This window comes from Biomphalaria glabrata, chromosome 8, assembly GCF_947242115.1.
Source record: "Biomphalaria glabrata chromosome 8, xgBioGlab47.1, whole genome shotgun sequence".
In the NCBI taxonomy this organism is placed as follows: domain Eukaryota; kingdom Metazoa; phylum Mollusca; class Gastropoda; family Planorbidae; genus Biomphalaria; species Biomphalaria glabrata.
In genome coordinates, this window is record NC_074718.1 from 38,380,735 (window position 1) to 38,403,504 (window position 22,770).

Here is a 22,770-nt window from a genome sequence, read left to right on the forward strand (position 1 = left end):
TAAATGACATAGAGGAAAGTAGCTGACAGCAGAAGGCCTCTAAAATAGACAATTAAGGAGCTTTCATTAAGTCCGTGGGACACACATATCTGAGATTGAAAGGAAAACCCTTACTGAAGACAGGTGCAGAAGAAAACTTAAATAGACCGCCGGCAGACAACGGCTTTGTCAGCATGAGATGCGGAAAATATGGGGGTCGCAACTGGGTTTGTGGTGTAGTCATGTGAAACAGTGCACTCATCCTCAATCATCTGAATAATTTTTCAATAATAATTCTCAAGAGTAGACTTTACATGAAGCTTTAAACTTGCAGACCTATACAGCTTATTTACTTATTATTGTCCCATTGTCAAACACTCTCTATAATCAGCTTTTCAAACGTGCATGCAAGAACGTGAATATTCTATTGGAGAGATCCACACTTATTTTTCAACTCTATTCGTTATTTTTAGTTCTGTTGTACAGTTATTGTTCTTTCTGGAAATGTTACCATAGTGCTTATAGTTTATACAATCAAAACAACCTTTAACCTGACACTTATTATTGCGTGACATTAGAAAGGACATAAGTAGAGTGGATGTTTGACGATGAAACTGCTAATTATAGGGATGGAATATTGATCCAATGGAATAAAACAGAGCTTGTAAAGCAACTGAAATAATTTATATGTGCTCTTAGAGAAACTGAATATGCAGGACGTTCTCCACCGTGTAAGCTTCGAACAATGTATTCTTTATAATAGGGATGAAATTTTAATTGACAATGGTGTCATTCACGGTGTAGAACTCTCCAGCTAGAAGCAGCTCCATATACTGAGATGAATTTATTGTCGGACATGGCGCACCATTTAGTATTCCTTAATTTATCTGTTAGTATCGCATAGCCTTATTAAGTTACATGTAGGAGCCATCTTGTGTATAAATCCGACGGCCCCCGATAGAAGAGCGCTTTCCTTTTTATTCATAATTAGTCTTGGCTTAATTTTATTGAAATATAGGCCCAAACTATTGTAATCGAGTTCTACTATGCGAGTTGGTTATTGATTTCAATTAAGAAGTAACGATCTGAATATTCTTTTTTAGTTATTTCGAAAATTTAAACCAATACATTTGGAATATTTAAAAGAAAAAAAAAGAACTGAGTTAACATCTGATATAATCATTATATGTTAAACCAATAGTAATGGCTTTTAAAATTTTTGCTTCTGAAATCGATAGAATCGATGCCGAATTATGCCATCACTGCTGAGCCGAGGAAAGATCCGTTTCCTTTTTTTTTTTCTTTTTTTCCAGTGGAGGTCAAGCAGACAATCTGAGGCTTCAGGGGACCGGAAGTGCTGAGACAAGACATATTAAACCTGTTGGGTTCGATTCAAGAAGCAGCGACCAATTTACAGGAAGACGAAAGACAGGCCAACAATGAAACTGGCCAGGAGGCGCTAAATGAGGGAGATATTGGACACCCAAGGAGTAACCTACCTCCCCCCCCCCTCCCCACGTCGTGTATCATCAATATCTGTCATGGCGATGACAGACGGAGCTTGACATTTCTTGGAAAGAAACTTTTTTTTTTTGATACAGAATAAACAAATAATTTAAAGCTTTTGTAAATTGGTTAAAAAACAAGAAAAGATAACTGTAGATTGAGACACGTCGGAGTTTTAGTTCATAGGATTACATAGATTATAAATATCGAAGAAGCTACATAAACGTGCTACCTTCCCTAGTTCTGATCTAATTACCTGAGGTATTATTATTCATATTATTATTATGTTAGAAAACAACGATTATTCATTCTCTGATGCTGCCAGGGTCGGGTTTCGTTAAAGAGAAACAAAATTCATTGTAGTCCCTTTATCAGTTTCCACTGAAAAATTTTCTGGTGATGTGGCAGTATCACCATCTGACAGGCAACGAGAATGTTAAGGGCCTTGAAGGTATCTGTGAGGTCAGATGTTATTATCCCCTCGGTTGATATACAACAGTGGGGTTTATTGTTATTGTGGATAACTTCCATAAACGCTTAATCTCCAAGACTAGGTTCCCATAGTTTCTTTGTGTCACGTACACTACGACCATATATGGTAACAGTTTCGGGTTGTTTGCCGACATAGCTTGACATAGCTGGGAAAAAAAAAACAAGCATGTAATTAAATGAACTCCATTGGTTCCGAAAGTTAATTGTTGTACATTAGACTGCAATGATTGGTTGGTCTGGGAGAGGTAAGTTGTTGATCACGTGATTACGAGCTGAAACCCGGCGAAGATGCAAAATAGCCTCAGTCTTGTCTCGAAAGTTGTAGTATTAACATCTAACTTGTATGTAACGTGAAATTGAGAATATATATCTTATTTGTATCAGGACTCAGATATACTATTGGGTAGATTCAATTCAAGTACATTTTAACCATTGTAACTATTTGTGAATAGTGTTTTCAAGTTATTAATTAAAGTAATTGTTTTTGGACGAAGAGAAGTTTCTTCATTGAATTTAGATCGTACTTAGATCATATTTGTCGAGTTGTAACTCCTAGACCTAGATGATCCTCTTATCAATTGGCAACATTCTGTATGATCGTATTATCAACATAGATCTGTCTACTTCTATACGATCATCTTATCGAAAGATCATTTCAAGATCCTCGGCAATCACGGTCATTGATGGTGCAATATAGTTCAAGTCTGATCGTGACAGTAACACCATCTTAGAGTGTGACATCAACACCATTGATGATCGTGACACTTTGTTTTTCCATTTCAGTTGTTCTTAACTGTGGTATGACGATGTCAATAATGGGAGCGGTTTTTAGCAAACTCATTTTCATTCTCTGGAACTGCGTTAATCGAACTTCGTTCAAGAGAAACAAAATTCGACGTAGTTCACTTAACTGTCCACTGAGGAAATTTCTGATATGTGTTGACATTCAAGTGGAATGGGGGTATCTGGGAGAAGTGTGGTATCTGGAAGAAATGTGGTATCTGGGAGAAGTGGGGTATCTGGGAGAAGTGTGGTATCTGGAAGAAATGTGGTATCTGGGAGAAGTGTGGTATCTGGAAGAAATGTGGTATCTGGGAGAAGTGTGGTATCTGGGAGAAGTGTGGTATCTGGAAGAAATGTGGTATCTGGGAGAAGTGTGGTATCTGGGAGAAGTGTGGTATTTGGGAGCAGTGTGGTATCTTGAAGAAATGTGGTATCTGGGAGAAGTGGGGTATCTGGGAGAAGGGTGGTATCTGGAAGAAATGTGGTATCTGGGAGAAGAGGCGTATCTGGGAGAAGTGTGGTATCTGGGAGAAGTGTGGTATCTGGGAGAAGTGTGGTATCTGGGAGAAGTGTGGTATCTGGGAGAAGAGTGGTATCTGGAAGAAGTGTGGTATTTGGGAGAAGTGTGGTATCTGGAAGAAGTGTGGTATCTGAGAGAAGTGTGGTATCTGGGAGAAGGGTGGTATCTGGGAGAAGTGTGGTATCTGGGAGAAGTGTGGTATCTGGAAGAAGTGTGGTATCTGGGAGAAATGTGGTATCTGGGAGAAGAGTGGTATCTGGAAGAAGAGTGGTATCTGGGAGAAGTGTGGTATCTGGGAGATGTGTGGTATCTGGAAGAAGAGTGGTATCTGGGAGAAGAGTGGTATCTGGGAGAAGTGTGGTATCTGGAAGAAGAGTGGTATCTGGGAGAAGTGTGGTATCTGGGAGATGTGTGGTATCTGGAAGAAGTGTGGTATCTGGAAGAAGAGTGGTATCTGGGAGAAGAGTGGTATCTGGGAGAAGTGTGGTATCTGGGAGATGTGTGGTATCTGGGAGAAGGGTGGTATTTGGGAGAAGTGTGGTATCTGGGAGAAGAGTGGTATCTGGGAGAAGTGTGGTATCCGGAAGAAGTGTGGTATCTGGGAGAAGTGTGGTATCTGGGAGAAGGGTGGTATCTGGGAGAAGTGTGGTATAAGTGTGGTATCTGGGAGAAGTGTGGTATAAGTGTGGTATCTGGGAGAAGTGTGGTATAAGTGTGGTATCTGGGAGAAATGTGGTATAAGTGTGGTATCTGGGAGAAGTGTGGTATCTGGGAGAAGTGTGGTATAAGTGTGGTATCTGGGAGAAGTATCTGGGAGAAGTGTGGTATCTGGGTGAAGTGTGGTATCAGGGTGAAGTGTGGTATCTGGGTGAAGTGTGGTATCTGGGAGAAGTGTAGTATCTGAGAGAAGTGTAGTATCTGAGAGAAGTGTAGTATCTGGGAGAAGTGTAGTATCTGAGAGAAGTGTAGTATCTGGGAGAAGTGTAGTATCTGAGAGAAGTGTGGTATCTGAGAGAAGTGTAGTATCTGGGAGAAGTGTAGTATCTGAGAGAAGTGTGGTATCTGGGAGAAGTGTGGTATCTGGGAGAAGTGTGGTATCTGGGAGAAGTGTGGTATCTGGGAGAAGTGTGGTATCTGGGAGAAGTGTGGTATCTGGGAGAAGTGTGGTATCCCGGAGAAGTGTGGTATCTGGGAGAAGTGTGGTATCTGGAAGAAATGTGGTATCTGGGAGAAGAGTGGTATCTGGAAGAAGTGTGGTATCTGAGAGAAGTGTTGTATCTGGGAGAAGTGTGGTATCTGGGAGAAGTGTGGTATCTGGGAGAAGTATCTGGGAGAAGTGTGGTATCTGGGAGAAGTGTGGTATCTGGGAGAAGTGTGGTATCTGGGAGAAGTGTGGTATCGGGATGAATGTTTCCGTGCTGGGCTAAGCGCTCAGCTAACACAACTCATTTCAAGCTAATTTCAAATTAAAAATGTATAATTTATACCCATGGTTCCAAATTCGATCCTCCTCAGTTAATCAAGCAGCTGATGACACTTTGTCATGCATCCTACACAAGTTTGTAAAATATAACCCCATCCATAGCTAGGTCTACAAGTAGAACTCTTGGAAGTGGTTTCGTGTTGTTAGCTGTAACTTATACCCACATACACAAGTAAAATTTAGCTTTTGTTCTAGGAATAAACAAGGGTCACGTGATATGAAATGTCAAGGTCGCCTTTGAAAAAAAGTTGATTGGTCAAAATTTTTTTGCACAACACACTGAAAGCAGAAGAGCTAAAAATAGCTAACAAAGCCCAAGGAAATTAAAAAAAAACAACAACCCAACAAACTACGCAGTAACGAGAATCAAGATTTTAAAATTACTTTCTAAATTCAAGACTCTGCTTAAAAATAAGATATTTCTGAGATGGCAGAGTATGCAATGTGTATGGCCTCCTTCAGTCTTAAAGCGACTATGGATCATCACATAGAAATGAAATGAATGCCTGGGCATCAGGTATGGTGGGAACGATGTCGCCCACACACAGTTTGGTATCAGCGGCGTCGCAGGCGGCAGATTATAAAAGTGGTAAAAAAAACAACCAACTAAACTCGGTCTTCTTTTTTGTTATGTTTCATATCTGTTGTATTATTTTTATTTAAACCGATTCTAATTGAGTCTTTGTTCTTTCAATGACTGATGGAGGCCATATATATGCTCATCAATTATACGATTGTAGTTTGTGATATCAAAACTATTAGACTTTCTAAAGTGGATAAGTGTTTATTCAATGCCATACAAGAATCTCAAGCTACGCTTGGATATTGTTTCAAAAGACTTTAAGACTATATATGCTGATTATTATACACTTCGCAACATAAGCCAGACAGTATGTTATCTTATATCTTATCTTGTTTAATTATCCCTACAACAAAACATTGCATAATACTTATTACTTAACACTTATTCAGCTTTATGAAATAGTGAATCTTGGATTAGTAAATGTTTCTAATGGGACCTTTTCACAGTGAACACATTTAGTATAATCTTATCTTATCTTATAAAATACAGACGTTACTTAAAAAAAGAAGATGATTACGTCCTAAGCGTCATGCATCTTGTCATGCACGTTAACCAATGACTTAAATTGTGCCAAGTCACTGGTTTTCCTGGCTAGCTCAGGCAATCCATTCCATGCTCTAATACTCTAATAGCACCAGGGAAGAAGGAGCATTTGTACAAATTTATCCTAGCATATTGAACGAGGAATATATCTTTATCTTTGTGTCTTTCTGAGTATTTTATTAAATTTTGTTTTTGTATTTGAAGATTATGGTTCAATGTTTTATAGTATAGATTGCTACTTTACGTTTAAGTCTTCTATCCTGAAGGCTTTCTAAATTGAGTGATTTTACTAAAGGTGTTACTCTAGTGACGTCAGGTCAAATGTGAATATTCGTTTGTTATGAATCTCACTGCTCTATGTTGTGCCGTATAACAGCAGAACCACCACAACAACGAAATAACCAAACAATCTCTAATATAAAAATGTTATGTTAAGCCGCCATTAGATCGAAATCAAAACGCGTACGATTTCCATTAAGGTTATAACACATGAAATCTAGATCTATAGGTCGCGTAAATGATTCATCTAAATATGTTAGAACGCGCTCCCAACCTGTTGCTATAGTGACAGCATAAAACAAAGACATCTCTCACCCCCCCCCCGTTGTTTCAACACAGATCATGTTGCACGGACTCACTTCCACTGGCTCTAGAGGCTAGAGAGCAGTGATCTAACACTGTATAGGGATACAGGATAAATAAACAATATATAAGACTGAGTATGTAGGACTACATGATAAACTATTCATTTCGATCTAACAATGTATAGGTCTGTACTCTAAACTCAAGGTCTATGTTGTGATTTAGAACTAGAGAGGGCTATGTGACGAACACATTTTGATTTAACAATAGATAGGACTAAATGATGATCAATGTACCTACATTTTTATCTCATCTATCTATCTATCTATCTATCTATCTTCTTCTTCTTATATAATACAGACGTTACTTCAAAAAAGAAGATGATTACGTCCTACGCGTCATGCATTTAGTCATGCATATTAACCAATGACTTAAATTCTGCCAAGTCACTGGTTTTCCTGGCTAGCTCAGGCAACCCATTCCATGCTCTAATAGCACTAGGGAAGAAGGAGTATTTGTACAAATTTGTCCTAGCATATGGGACGAGGAATGTGCCTTTATCTTTGTGTCTTTCAGAGTATTTTATTAAATTTTGTTTTTGTATTTGAAGATTATGGTTCAGTGTTTTATGTATGATTGCTACTTTACTTTTGAGCCTTCTATCTATCTATCTATCTATCTATCTATCTATCTATCTATCTATATATCTATATATATATATATATATCTAACACATGGAATCTCTCTTTTTCCTTCTGTCTGTCTGTCTGTCTGTCTCTCTCTCTCTCTCTCTCTCTCTATATATATATATATATATATATATATATATATATATATATATATATATATAATATATATATATATATACTAAAAATTATGTTTTGATTTACCAACAATATGTAGGACCATATGAACAATATGTTTTGGTATTATAATGTTTAGGACTACATGATAATGCATTACGTTTTGTTACATTACAAAGTAGTTTGTAGCCGACTGCATATTCTGTTGTTTTAAGTGATTTGTACCGGGAAGTATATAATCAATACATCACTGGAACAGGAGTAATGCAAAATTTTATTTGAAAAAACGAGATACTAGAAAAATAATAAATCTTATTGACATTTTACAATTTGTTAGTGGTTTTCTTTGTTAAAGCTAACTTATAGGCTTATTAGCCCCCTGGCAGTGGCGACTGGCAGTGTGTTTGCAATGCATTGGAAATAACTGGAATGTCACGAGTTCAAAGCCCCCTTGTCCCGCAGGATGAACGGCCTGAGACTTTTGTAACATTCAGATCTGGAGCAAAGTCTAGAACACTGTTAACAGAAGGTAGACCTATCGCGCAGGACTCCTTTGACTGTATATTTTTAAAAGTCATGTAAATCAAACGGTAAAGAATGAAATAATTTAAATTAAAGAGAGAGAGATTAAACACCAATGATTTATGTAGAGCAGTGTCATGACTTCTTTTACGAGTCTTGCCTCTATGACTTTTGGACATTTCGTAAGAACTGCTTAACAGTGAAAACTGTGCTGTATAAAGAACATTGCTAGGATTTTACTTTGGGAGAGCAGAGTTAAGAGACGAGAATGAAGAGAGAAAGAAAGAAAAAGTGTGAGGAAATAAAAAAAAGAACTAAAGGAAGAGAGAGAAAAATAAAGCCAACAAGGTTACAAAGACATCCACACAAACTCAAAATCTGCACCCGAAGTGGTCCGCCCAATCTGGTAAAAATGCAGGTTTCAGAAAGAATATCAGAATGAAATTCTATCAATGGCAAATGACAGGGAAGAATGGAAAAAGAAGGTTGACAGATCTTGTGTGTTGCCCCAGCGGTCCAGCAGACCAAAGGATAGGTGAAAGTGAATGTGAAGTTAGACGTGAACCTGGCCTAACTGATGTCTTAAAATGATTATCTAATTGATCTAATTATTTTGTAAAGAGTCAATCTTTTATTCAAGGCCTTCAAATCAGAACAAAAAAAATCCTTTACTTAAGTTTCCTATGGCTATAGCGCAGTCCTGCAGTTCACGCGATAATATGAAAAACTACTTATTAATTGTTGTTTTAAATTATGTTCCACTTATATGCATAATACAAAGATTTTTTTCTCTTCAAAATAAAAGTAAACCTTTTTTTTTTGTAATTATAGTAATTAGTATGACAAAAATTAATTAACCTAGAAATACTAAAAAATGGTAAATTGCTATCTCCTTTTTTAAATAGCCTCCCGTGTTTGTTACTATTAGTAATTGAATAGTTGTGAAAATGGTGCTTTTTTTTTTAACTGCTTGCATAGTTGATTTTAAAAATTACATTTTTCGCTTTCAGAAAAGAAAAAAGTATCAGTTGAATCAGAACTTTGAAAAGTCTTAAATATTATGATGTCGGATTTTCAATATCTTTTCTAGTTAACGATATCTGAACGGGGCGGTCGGAGGGAGGACGGACGGACAGACAGACCACACAAAACTAATAGCGTCTATTCCCATTTCTGGGCGCAAAGAAAGCGAGAATAAAAAAGACAAAAGAGATAGAAGAAAAGAAGAGAAAGAAAGAAGCAGAAAGCGAACGATCGAGAGAAAAAAAAAGAGAGACAGACAGAAAGGACGAAACAGAAAGAGAGAGAGAGACAGAACTAAAAAGAGAAAGAGAGAGGGAAAAAGAAATAAAGAGATAAAAATATGTACACATATGTATATAAATAGAGGATCAGAAAGGGAGAGATGCAGAAAGAGAGAAGAAAATGAGACAGAATAAAAAGAGACTTAGTCGATTACACAAGCTTGTAATGTGTTGATGTTGTCACTGTTGTAAATTCTTCATTGAAGTCTGTGTCAAACATCACTGCACAAATCAACTGTCACACTGCGGGAACTCATCAAAGTGTTGCGTTAACACACTCTCTCCCTCTCTCATTCCCCCTCCCTCTCTCTCTTTCTCTCACTCTCTTTCACTCTCACAAGAACGCATTAAGCTTCGGGTCGCACTAAATTCCGTCTGTTCAGACGACTTCACCTGGTCGCTGCCGTCAAAGTACATTCGTCAGCACGGTCTCAATCTCCCCCCCCCCACCTCTCTCCAGACACAAAGAGTCACGAGGAACAAGAGAGGACACCCTAACTCTTCATTAGTTTAGTTCAAAGACAACACAAACACATAAACACTCATGTCACTCACATCACACAACACATAAACACTCATTTCACACACAACACACAAACACTCATTTCACACACAACACATAAACACATAAACACTCATTTCACACACAACACATAAACACTAATTTCACACACTACACATAAACACTAATTTCACACACAACACATAAACACTCATTTCACACACAACACATAAACACTCATTTCACACACAACACACACAACAAAAACACTCATTTCACACACAACACATAAACACTCATTTCACACACAACACACACAACAAAAACACTCATTTCACACACAACACATAAACACTCATTTCACACACAACACACACAACAAAAACACTCATTTCACACATAAACACTCATTTCACACACAACACATAAACACTCATTTCACACACAACACATAAACACTCATTTCACACACAACACATAAACACTCATTTCACACACAACACATAAACACTCATTTCACACAAAACACATAAACACTCATTTCACACACAACACATAAACACTCATTTCACACACAACACATACTACAAAAACACTCATTTCACACATAAACACTCATTTCACACACAACACACACAACACACACAACAAAAACACTCATTTCACACATAAACACTCATTTCACATACAACACATAAACACTCATTTCACACACAACACATAAACACTCATTTCACACACAACACATAAACACTCATTTCACACACAACACATACTACAAAAACACTCATTTCACACATAAACACTCATTTCACACACAACACACACAACAAAAACACTCTTTTCACACATAAACACTCATTTCACACACAACACATAAACACTCATTTCACACACAACACATAAACACTCATTTCACACACAACACACACAACAAAAACACTCATTTCACACATAAACACTCATTTCACATACAACACATAAACACTCATTTCACACACAACACATAAACACTCATTTCACACACAACACATAAACACTCATTTCACACACAACACATACTACAAAAACACTCATTTCACACATAAACACTCATTTCACACACAACACACACAACAAAAACACTCATTTCACACATAAACACTCATTTCACACACAACACATAAACACTCATTTCACACACAACACATAAACACTCATTTCACACACAACACATACTACAAAAACACTCTCATTTCACACATAAACACTTATTTCACACACAACACATTTACAAAAACACTCATTTCACACATAAACACTCATTTCACACACAACACATAAATACATAAGCACTCATTTCACACACAACACATAAACATATAAACACTCATTTCACACACAACACATAAACACTCATTTCACACACAACCCATAAACACTCTCATTTCACACACAAACACATAAACACTCTCATTTCACACACAAACACATAAACACTCATTTCACACAAACACATAAACACTCATTTCACACACAAGCACATAAACACTCTCTTTTCATACACAAACACAACACAGGGACTCTTTGACATTTCAAGTATTTTGTATCCATTACTCTTCAAGAGTACAGAATTTCAACCTTTGGCTATTTTTAATTAGTTTTGGATACTAGATAGTTTTCTCAACATCACCTTTAGTTTGTTTTCTTATAATCTTTTTAAAAAAACAACATACACCAGTGGTGCACATTTAGTGCCGGCTTTCAACGGTCACCACTTAGTTTGTACAAAGCAGCTCACTCTGTCCACTACAAATTCTGAACACGTAAACAAAGTTAAACACATTCTCAGATCAAGTTGAAACTTTACTCAGGTCTTATTTTTACCTAACAACACATGAATCAATAAATAAAACAACTAATCAATTGGTCAATCAATAAATGGTAATTCTTCATTTTGTTTGTTAGCAAAAAGGGAAATTATGGTTCAGTATTACGATGTTTTGTCCCCTTTGATAATGATAATTTATCACGCCGTTTCTCCCACGTCAATTCTCGGATCAAGTTGAAATTTTACAATTATTCATTACATTAAATGACATATGGCAATACACGTATCAATAAAAAAAATAAAACAAATCAATTAGTCAATCAATTATTTGTAAATTAATTATTTTGAAAGAGGAAAATAAATTCTACATTATTGAGATATGTGTAGCTGTAAATGTGGAGTTCTTCCCATTAGATAAGCTCCGTTGTTGTTGTTTTTTTTTTTAACTATTTATATATTTTGCTTGTTTTAAATTAATCATGGATAAATGTTTTCAATACCATCTTTTGATTGTTTTGATTTCATGTTTTAAAAAAACAAAAACATCAGTGATGCACATTCGTTTGTGGCTTGGGATCGTTGAATTTTTTACATGCGTGTCACGTGTCGAATCTGGCCAAAACTGGTCGAGTCCTCTGTGGGTGTCATCATACAACATTGGCAAAAGCTTCAATGGGCTGATTAGCAACGAGTAACGAGCCGGATATGAAGAATAGGTAGGTTGGTCCAGGTTGGATATAACTGATAGAGATTACTGACAGTGTTAACTTATACTACACCCTCACTGGTCCAAGGGAGTTGGCAAGTTTATAATATATACATATATATTTTAATATATAAAGCACATTGCAAGGAGTATGTATCTATGTATGTATTTATATATGTAAGTATGTATGTGTGTATGTATGTATGAATGTAGCATTTATTCCCTTTTTTCGATATCAAATAGTATAATTAATCACCAATAATCAATTAACAAATTGGTTAATTTTTTAAAATTGTTTCATGTCTTGTCAGGCTCAATAAAATAATTGTGCAAAGTTTTAAATTGATCCGATAATGGGAAATGGGAGAAAAATATGTTCAAAATTTTTACCAGACAGTGTGAGTTAATATAAGCTTTATATAAAATAAAGTACCTAAATGTATCTCTATTGAAGAGTGAAACCTTTTAATAAATCAGTTATCTGGTAAACCCATTTTCACAGTATTTAATATTAGCTATGTAAGGGAACATGGCGCTAGGACCTGTGGGCCTTATGCCATATCCGGCTAGTAGGCTATACATATATGAATGTAATCTATGTATGAGAGGATATTGATTATTAATGTCCGTATTTCTGGGCCATAAAAAAGAAAACACCATGATTTAAAACAATTTGTTTCTACTGCATTGTATTTTTTCCCTTCCCTTTCTTTATATTCGATAAACTTCAGTAATACAAGCCTGTGATTAGAGAACAAAGGAACAAGGATAGAGACAGGAATAGACAAAGTAAAAGTGTGGTAATAGGAGAAACATGATATACTTGTGATGATAAGAAAAGCAATAGGGTTGATATTTTGTACCTATGACGGCGGTATTACATTCAACACAGACGACATGAGCTCTTAGTAGCTCCCATGGTATGGTGTAAGCAGACACATTTGGTACATGTGTTTGATGTCAACGATGTGTCGTCGCTGTCATATCATATAGAAGTTTTGTATGCAGACATTAGTGTGAAGTTTTCATGTAGATTAATATAGTATTTCACAGAACAGAAAAAGAGAGAGAGAGAGACAGAAAGAAAGAAAGACAGACAGACAGACAGATAGATAGATAGATAGATAGATAGATAGATAGATAGATAGATAGATAGATAGATAGATAGATAGATAGATAGATAGATAGATAGATAGATAGATAGGACTAAAAAGCCCAACGCAAACCGACTTTTAAGTTAATTTAATTAGGATGGTCACTTGGTTTACCCTACTCACAAAGTAGGTCAGTGGTCAGACTGGATGAGTCGCCCTGGCCATCACACAGTAACCCATTAAGCCCCAAGTATACAATCAGAGGGAGCCCAATCTAAGACTGGACCAAGAGATCAAACCAGGCGTGAGGCTGTCCACTTCGAAGGGGATTGAGAGCTGGCTGAAACTAATGCCAGGAATCCTTATGGTAACATGAATTAGAGCTATAGTGTTTGGTAATGAAACCAAATAACTTCTCTTTCCCAATCCCATGGTGCCCTGGTGGCATAAAGTATAGCAGGACAAATTGTATACCAGAGTGTTGCGTGGTCAATACAATGACTTTCACCAACTGTTGTCGTGTGACAATTAGATATCAGTGTTTCTAAAATCTTGAAGAAAAAAAAATCTTCGTAGGCTTGAACTCAGGTCATGTACATTTGATATTTTGTAGACTGCTTTATTGATCTTAATTGGAAATGTATTATGATTACATTTACTGTTTTTCAATTAATAAGAATAATATTGAATAGAAAACCACAAAATGAATAGACCGAGCGCACAGATGAGTTCATTGAATGACTGCCGCCTTAGACTGAGGCAAGTTTACACTGTCAGGATGCTCATTGATATAATAGTGACCGGCCCTTTCTACACACAGACACAAGAAATACAAAGATGTACATCTAAGCAACTATTTAGGGTTTAAGGAACATTGGGGGTACAAAATTATTAATGATTCGGATACGCGACGTTTCTGCGCAGGCCGCTTTGGCTAATTTATGAGACACAAAACGTAGGCCTACAACAATAAAAATTTAAATAAACATTTTTTCCACTAACTATACTATAGCATTTATAGTAGGCATTCTCCCCAAGATAAACCGTTCTAATATTTTTTTTTTTACTATTGCGATATTTTGAATTGTGAACTATGGATCGCTGCCTGGTCACGTGGTTTGTGATTAAGACTGTCGTCTCGGTGGTCCCGGGTTCGAACCCGGCCCGCCGCTACCCCCCTTCCGTCCGGTGGGAGGTTTGATCTATAATATAATATAATAATATAACATAAAATAATATAATAATATTCAGTTCTGAAGGAATAACCAAAACATGTCAAACATACGGACTATGACAGAGCAGATTTCTGTCTGAGACCATGACGTTGATATGCTCCCCTCCCACCACAACACACACACATACACACACACACACACACACACAGATAGAGACACACCCCTCTATAAATTATAGGCGATGTGTGCGAAACGCACAGGATGGCATCCATCAGTATTCCCTTTTTGTTTTATAAGCCATATTCGTTGGCATGCGTTTTATTTTGTTGTTGTTGTTGTTTTGGACAATATACAATATACTAGCATTAAGATGTTAGTGAAATAAAGATATTTATTTAACTAATTAAAAAAAACAACATTTTGAGCAGTATTGCCCCGCGCCAATACGACATTCGGGACAAAAGGGCTTCTCCTAAACATCCTGCTTCGACTGGTTCAACTGCGTAATATGATACATACAAGTTATATGAATAATGGCAACAATCGTTGCAGAGTGTTTCTTTATGAGAGAAAATGGTGAATTAAACATGGCGAAATAATGGAAAGTCGTGACCAGATCGACAATCCCTTAAACCGGTGATAAAGACTAGATTCCAATTAGACACAAAGCAAGTAGAACATTAAAAAAAATATTGATTTAAAAAAAAAAACTTTTATTAACCGTAGTTGTATAAATTAGTTTGGATCAGTCATGTTATTAAATTTGTAATAGATCTAAAAAAAAACAATAAAAAAAACCACTAACGATAATAAATCTCAGGCTAATCTGCAAGAATCTCGGAGGAGGTTTGGCCCCAAGATGTGAGGCAGGCATGGCCCGTCGGCGTGCGGACACGCCCTGCAGCCTACAAACCAAACCCCTAGCTTTAGATCAATAGCCGCACTGCCTTGTGTGTGTGTCCCTGCAAGGTCTAAAGCTAAAAACCTAACAGAAAATCCGCTCTTGGAGTCCCGTAGGCGGGGGGGGGGGGGGAAATAGTAAGACTACTGCTCTCTGGCAAACTCCTGCAGCCCCCCTGACCCAAATTGCGATGGCTTGCCATCCATTTGGACTCGGTCAGTATGGAAGAGAGACGACTGTTGACAAGTGGGCAGTCCAGCTCTCGCAAATTTACCGCCAAGGCTTTCCTCCAGCAATGGCAAAAGCGAAAAGATCGTCTCTCGAGACGTAAAATGCCACAGACAGAATTTCATGCTTTTGATTTCTCAATACGTTATGATCCTATCACTTGTCTGGACCAGTTGGAAAGGGGTGGGGGGGGGGGGGGGCGGAGAGAAAGGTGGGGTGGGGGGGGGGCGAGAAAGGTGGGGTTCGTTTGTGAATGTTACCATGATCGCTTTTTAAATGCATTTATATATATATTTAAAAAAAAAGGTTAACGACCTGAATTCGAGAGCTAAAGCCTCCCCAAGAAACACATTAACCATCGTACCACTACCAGGGAAGTGCTTTTGAAAATACAAGATTTATTGTTATCCATTATTTTTTCTATATAAAAGTATAAAGCGGACTAATTCAACTTATACCACCAAGTCAGTCAAGTACAATTTCTTCGCCTTGTTCAAGATACCAAATAAAATAATTAATAGTTAATTAATACATTTGTTTTTTTTTTCTTAAATTGATTCTTGTGTAGTCAGGTAAAAAAATAATAATTGAGCAATATATCAGCTTGATCCGAGATGGGTGTGGGAGAAATAAAGTGTACAAACTTTTTAACAGACGGACAGAGTGACTTGATATAAACTTTGTACAAAATATGGATATATTAACGTTGTTTAGTTAGTTTAACAGTAACATAACATGAGAACTAGGTCATTAAGTTGAATGACACTGTTCTCAATACATTTTATACATATATATATATATATATATTAGTAAGTAGTAAGTATAATTGCTACATTTTTTTTTAAGTCTTTCATCCTGAAGGCTTTCTAAATTTAGTGATTTTAATAAAGGTAATTACATCTATAATTACCTTTACTAAAATCACTATTTTTTTAATAGCCCTCAGTGGCGTCAATAGAGGCTCAGGGGGGTGCGCACCGCACCAGGTGACATCGACCCTAGTGACGCCACTGATAGGCCTATTTCCCTTTTGAGTCATTATTTTGTTTAACGTAGTACTAAAGTATCGCTATCAGACCTTGCGATCTATAGGCCAGATGTAGCAAAGACTATCCCGAAATTCAAAAATCCCAAAAGTCTTTACCAGGACTCGAAGTCAAGACCCTCCGTTCGGAAGCCAAGCGCTTCCCCACGCGTTCACCACGCTCCCTAAACGTTAGTAACACGACATGATCTTGTGTATCCTTGAAATAGTATACCTTTACGATCGAGGAGTTAGACTCAGGGCGGTTTCATCCAGTAAAGGTTATTTCGCCATTTCTGCAACTTTCCTAAATTTGCCTATGGAGTAATCGATCTTTTCTACACGTTTTGACATTGCCCTCTTCCCCCCCCCCAACCACCACCCCGCTTTTTTTTCTTCTTTGTATTGGATAAGCCGAGAGGGGAGAGGTGGGGGCGTTCCATTACAGTGTTTGTCTGACCACGTTCATTAGGGCAAGGGATGTATATCTGCTAACAAACCAAATGGCCTAGTATTTAATCTACAATAATGTTGTGCTCATCAACAAGCTTCAGTTACATAGTTGGTATATAATGCCTCCAACCAAACCAAAGGTTTACATAGATCTTGTCTCTCACGATCGCTGACAGTTGGTAACATTGCTTTTAAATTGTTTGATCCGTGTTCTGTCTAAAATGGCGTTTAGATGACACTGATATAGTCGTGTATAATAATGAAGAGGTGTCTTTTTTTTATTTAACAGCAAGATAAACATATTTAATGCACTGTAGATAGTTTTACAACAGTTCCCCCTCCTACCCACCCCGTGATCGATTGTAAACATCCTATTTATAATGATAGGCGGTGTCTGGAGAGATTTGGGATTGCAAAATTGAAATGATACACATTTTTTATTGTTACAGAACCACGCTTAGTGCATCGTCAGAACCTGGCCAGATTTATTTGTTAAAGATTGTCATGCCAAAACAAAATAAAAAAAATTGTAAAAGCAATGCTGATGGATTTAAAGACAAAATAATGAAGAGACTAATGGAATGAGTCATTAACACTTGAACACACGAAGAGCCACAATGCTGACATCATAGTCCAGTGCTCTAGAGTTATAATTAGTCCTAAAACCAGGATTATCGATGAGGTAAAAATGAGTTTTAAAGCATTCCTTTGCGTTTAATTGTGAAGTAGAGCAGGGCAGCTGGGCAGGTGATACTTTTAGCTTTTTATTGTAGTTCTCGTTTACGTTTCTCTGTTAGCAATACCAAAGAGCGATAGCATATATACCAGGATTCTTCTGTATAGGATTAATTAAATGACAAATGAGAATAATTGGTCTATACATGACGTCAGATTCATTCATAAATATGATTTATAGATTTATAACTCATAAAAGAAACGAGGAACGAGAACTTCATTTCGTGGCTTTGTAATCAGTCGCTTTGGTCTCCTCCTTGTAGTTGCAGTGATTTCAACAAAGTCCATGAAGCATTCTTTACATCCTCGTGATTCCATCTTTCCTTTCAAACTTGGGCTCAATTGATCGTAACCTGCAGGTTTGGACATCTTTGATACGTAATAGAGACTTTGGTAGAGGCTTGTAAACGACACTGTTGACCTTATCATTTTGAAACAATGAGTTCTCCCTATAACTTAACAGCACGAAGGGAAGGATAAATTGATCAGGAAAGTTTTTGAAGATAGCTACTTTCATTCGAAGAAAGTCAAGGGGCCATTACACCTGCTATTTCAGTGGAATATTTTTGTTAGTTTTGTAACGTAACAAATCTTCAGACCCCACCCTCATCCCTTTGTAACATATCGTAACAAATTTTATACCCCCCCCTTTTAGTTGTTTCGTAATATCCGACCGTTCCCTTAGAAGGTGCGAAGCCATGTTATACGTAGTCTAATATGGTTTAACAGAGCCTTGTGCTTACACCGTGTTGTTTACAGTGATGAGATAAACAGAGCCTAGTGCTTACACCATGCTGTTTACAGTGATGAGATAAAAGAGTCTAGTGCTTACACCATGTTGTTTACAGTGATGAGATAAACTAAGCCTTGTGCTTACACCATGTTGTTTACAGTGATGAGATAAACAGAGCTTTGAGCTTATATCATGTTGTTTACAGTGATGTGATAAACAGAGCTTTGAGCTTACACCATGTTGTTTACAGTGATGGGATAAACAGAGCTTTGTACTTACACCATGTTGTTTACAGTGATGAGACAAACAGAGCCTAGTGCTTACACCATGATTTTTAAAGTGATGAGATAAACAGAGCTTAGTGTTTACACCATGCTGTTTACATTGATGAGATAAACAGAGCTTTGAGCTTACACCATGTTGTTTACAGTGATGAGATAAACAGAGCCTAGTGCTTACACCATGTTGTTTACAGTGATGAGATAAACAGAGCTTTGTACTTACACCATGTTGTTTAGAGTGATGAGATAAACAGAGCCTAGTGCTTACACCATGTTGTTTACAGTGATGGGATAAACAGAGCTTTGTACTTACACCATGTTGTTTACAGTGATGGGATAAACAGAGCTTTGTACTTACACCATGTTGTTTACAGTGATGGGATAAACAGAGCTTTGTACTTACACCATGTTGTTTACAGTGATGAGATAAACAGAGCTTTGTACTTACACCATGTTGTTTAGAGTGATGAGATAAACAGAGCCTAGTGCTTACACCATGTTGTTTACAGTGATGAGATAAACAGAGCCTAGTGCTTACACCATGATTTTTAAAGTGATGAGATACATACGATTAAAAAAACAAAAGAAAATAAAAAAAAAAACATACACGCCTAGGGAATGACATGTGACAAGATCAACGACACATGCAGGTGTGGGGACAGTAGTCTTGCTTCTGACCTGGTACCGCGTAGCAATCAGTGACTCACCTGAACCACGCTGAGTTTTAAACATAAACGTCAACCATAAAAAAATATTCTCGAACGCTCCTATCGTGACCATGATCAAAGACTTGCTGAAGTTTGTAGATCTAGATTTAGGTATTGATATGATAATGATGCAGATCTCAATCCAATTTAACATCCCGTTTTAACTGAATTTATAGTTTTTAGCTTTGGATGTAAACTTAAACACTAAAGGAATGCAACTATGAATAAATTGTTAGGAGTAAAAATGTGTACCTGATACTGAAACTCAAGGGAAGGGGTTGAGGAGGGGGGTTGATGCGATCTCTCCCCTTGATTGCCTGCTAGTGAATACTAGGAGCGTGGGTGTTGTTTTGTGTACCAGGAGCTTGAATGTTGTTTTATATAGGTGTGTGAGTGTGTGTTTGTAGAAATGACATAATTTGTGTAAATATTTAGTTCGTATTCTAAAATACTTTCTTTATGTTATACATACATATCTAGATCTATAAATAAACTTAAAGAACATTATTTATATTTTGTATGTTTCAGTAATTACGCACAATAACTACAGTTATCCTTCTTGTAAATCAGGTACTAGTTAAACGAATCTTTTTTTTTTATATAGGCAATGATTTCTAATTGAAATTTAAAGTATATCTATCTATCTATCTATCTATCTATCTATCTATCTATCTATCTATCTATCTATCTATCTATCTATCTATCTATCTATCTATCTATCTATCTATCTATCTATCTATCTATCTATCTATCTATCTGTCTATATATATCTATATCTAATTTTGAAATAAATAGATCAACATGTCTTACCACTATTGACAGAACGTCTCACTCCACACAAAGAAATATCAAAAGGGATCCTAGAATGCCGTCCATTCATTCAGACCATGAAGTTCAGCTATTCTCAGAAGTGTGTTTTTTATTTTGGATGGCGTAGCTCAGGTGTCTTCCCAATATCAACACAACAAAGTCAGGCCTAATGAGCTGACGCGAGCCGGTTGTTTGTTGTCAGATGTCGTATTGTCCTCGTTGTTTGTAGTCCAGCCCACGTCTGCCTGTCTTTACGTCTGCATGTCGCGCCCTTTCTCTCTCTCTTTCTCTCTCTCTCTCTCTCTCTCTCTCCCTCTCTCTCTCTCTGTTCGTTTTTTTTTTGTTTTTTTTTGTTTTTTTCAATCAAGTCAATTGATAAAATACGGAAAGATTCGAATTCGTTCTTATTACAATGGCTTTCGCTTAACTGCAAAGCTGCTTTCTATGAAATGTATCATGTTCATACAATCAAGTAAAAATGGTTTCGTCTTTATCTAGTCCGGGTTGTTTAACGATTAACCGAAGTATGCAATGATACGATATTCTCTTAAGCGGAAATCAATTTCATTAGGACTAGGTGCATATTTATGATCTCGCTGTTTCTGTGTTTCTAAGTTGTTCATTTCGTATGTATGTCTGTAGGCATGGGCGTAGCCAGGATTTTTTTCGGGGGAGAATTTTTTTTGGGGGTGAATTTTTTTCTCCCCCCCCCCCCACCGCGAAAAAATTATATGTATTTATGTGTGTGTGTGTGTGTACATAATCTTTATTACATTCTGACCCTTCATTCTTTCGGAAGACGTTTATTGTGTCCTAGAATAGGTTCTTCCTGGAGTTAGTGGGAAAATTGTAGACTTCCCGCCAAGGGATCTGGGGGAGCGCTAGGAGCTCCCCCAGCGCGGGGCTTCCGCCAAGCACTATTTCTGATATTGAAAGCCAACAAAATGCATATTCTGAGGTATCTACAGTGCATTTTGATGCGATTAAAAAGTTTTATTTCAAAAACCTAATGTGCTATTCTTACTGACTTAGACCTTCCCGCGCCGTTCGGCGCATTTGCTGTCAAGCTGTTTCCACAAAAATCGGTCACTGGCATGGGCGTAGCCAGGATTTTTTTTCGGGGAGGGTTTTGGGGGGGGGATTCCCCCCTGACCCCCCCCCCTTCCGCGGAAAAAAATTATATATATATATATATATATATATATATATATATATATATATATATATATATATATATATATATATATATATATATATATATATATATATATGTGTGTGTGTGTGTGTGTGTGTGTGTGTGTGTGTGTACATAATTAATCTTCATTACATTCTGACCCTTTCGGAAGACGTTTATTGTTTATTGTAGACTCCCCGCCCTTGCTAGCAAGGGGGTCTGGGGGAGTTCGCAGCGCTCCCCCAGCGCGGGGCGAAACCCCGCCGCCGAGCACTATTTCTGGTATTGAAAGCCAACAAAATGCATATTCTGAGGTATCTACAGTGCATTTTCTTGCTATTAAAAAGTTTTATTTCAAAAACCTAATGTGCTATTCTTACTGACTTAGACCCTCTTGCGCCGTTCGGCGCATTTTCCGGCAAGCTGTTTCTGCAACTCTTATTTTGCGTAATTCATTTTGTGTGAGAATATGTCCCGCAAAACCTCGTGCGACGCTCTGTCACAACCTTACTAAAGATTCGACTCCCAGTTTGGCATATGATTTCTTTGATTTAGACCCGATCTCTATAACTGACTCCTAAAATCTGTCTTAGTCATCTTTGTTGAGACACATTTAATGATTTTCGGCAGAAGACTATTCACACTTTATTAATGGAGCCCAAGCCATTGGTAGAAATTTGTAACCTTTCTTGACTACGCTCTTGGAATTACATGCCTGTATTTCGCTTTAGATTTTATATCGAAAAGGAAAGTTTTCTCGTCAAATCATCTGTTGAGGGATTTTAAACTAAGAAATCTCTGGAGTTTTTTTTTGTTTTGTTTTTAATTCAAAACCCCATTTAGCTACGATCATAGAATTTGGTGACTGTAGTTTGCTTTAAAATAATATTGAAGAGAGAGGTTTTCAACTCTTATCGCTCTGTAGGGGAATTTTAAATTCAAAACCATCTGGAGGGGTTTTAAACTTTAAAGAAAAAGCCATCTGGAGAAAGGGGATTTAAACTCAAAACTCCTTTGGCTACGCTCATAGATTTTATAGTGTGTAATTTGCTTTTTTTATATTGAAGAGGTACTTTTTAGCTTCAAATCCCAACTGGAGGGGAGGGGGGTTTAAACTCAAAACCCCTTTGGCTACGCTCATAGAATTTTGAGTGTGTAATTTGCTTTTTTTATATTGAAGATGGGGTTTATCGTAAATTTTGGAGGGGGTTTTAAAATCAAAATCTTCCTCAACTGTTCTGTTGGAATTTGGGGATTGTTGTTTGCATTTTTTTTGTTTTGTTTTATAGAAGAGGGGGATTTAACTGCAAAAACCTCTGGTAGGGGGTTTAAAATTC

General features: G+C 37.0%; 1 protein-coding gene across 1 annotated transcript in view; it reads right to left on the reverse strand.

The window, feature by feature from the left end:
- The window catches only part of LOC106053232 (beta-1,4-mannosyltransferase egh-like), a 40,129-nt gene extending 19,587 nt beyond the window's left edge, over positions 1–20,542 (reverse strand). Inside the window, exon 1 of the mRNA XM_056039096.1 lies at positions 20,260–20,542. The gene's annotated coding sequence lies outside the window, so the exon portion shown is untranslated. The remainder of the gene's footprint in view (positions 1–20,259) is intronic.
- Between the last annotated feature and the right edge of the window lie 2,228 nt (positions 20,543–22,770).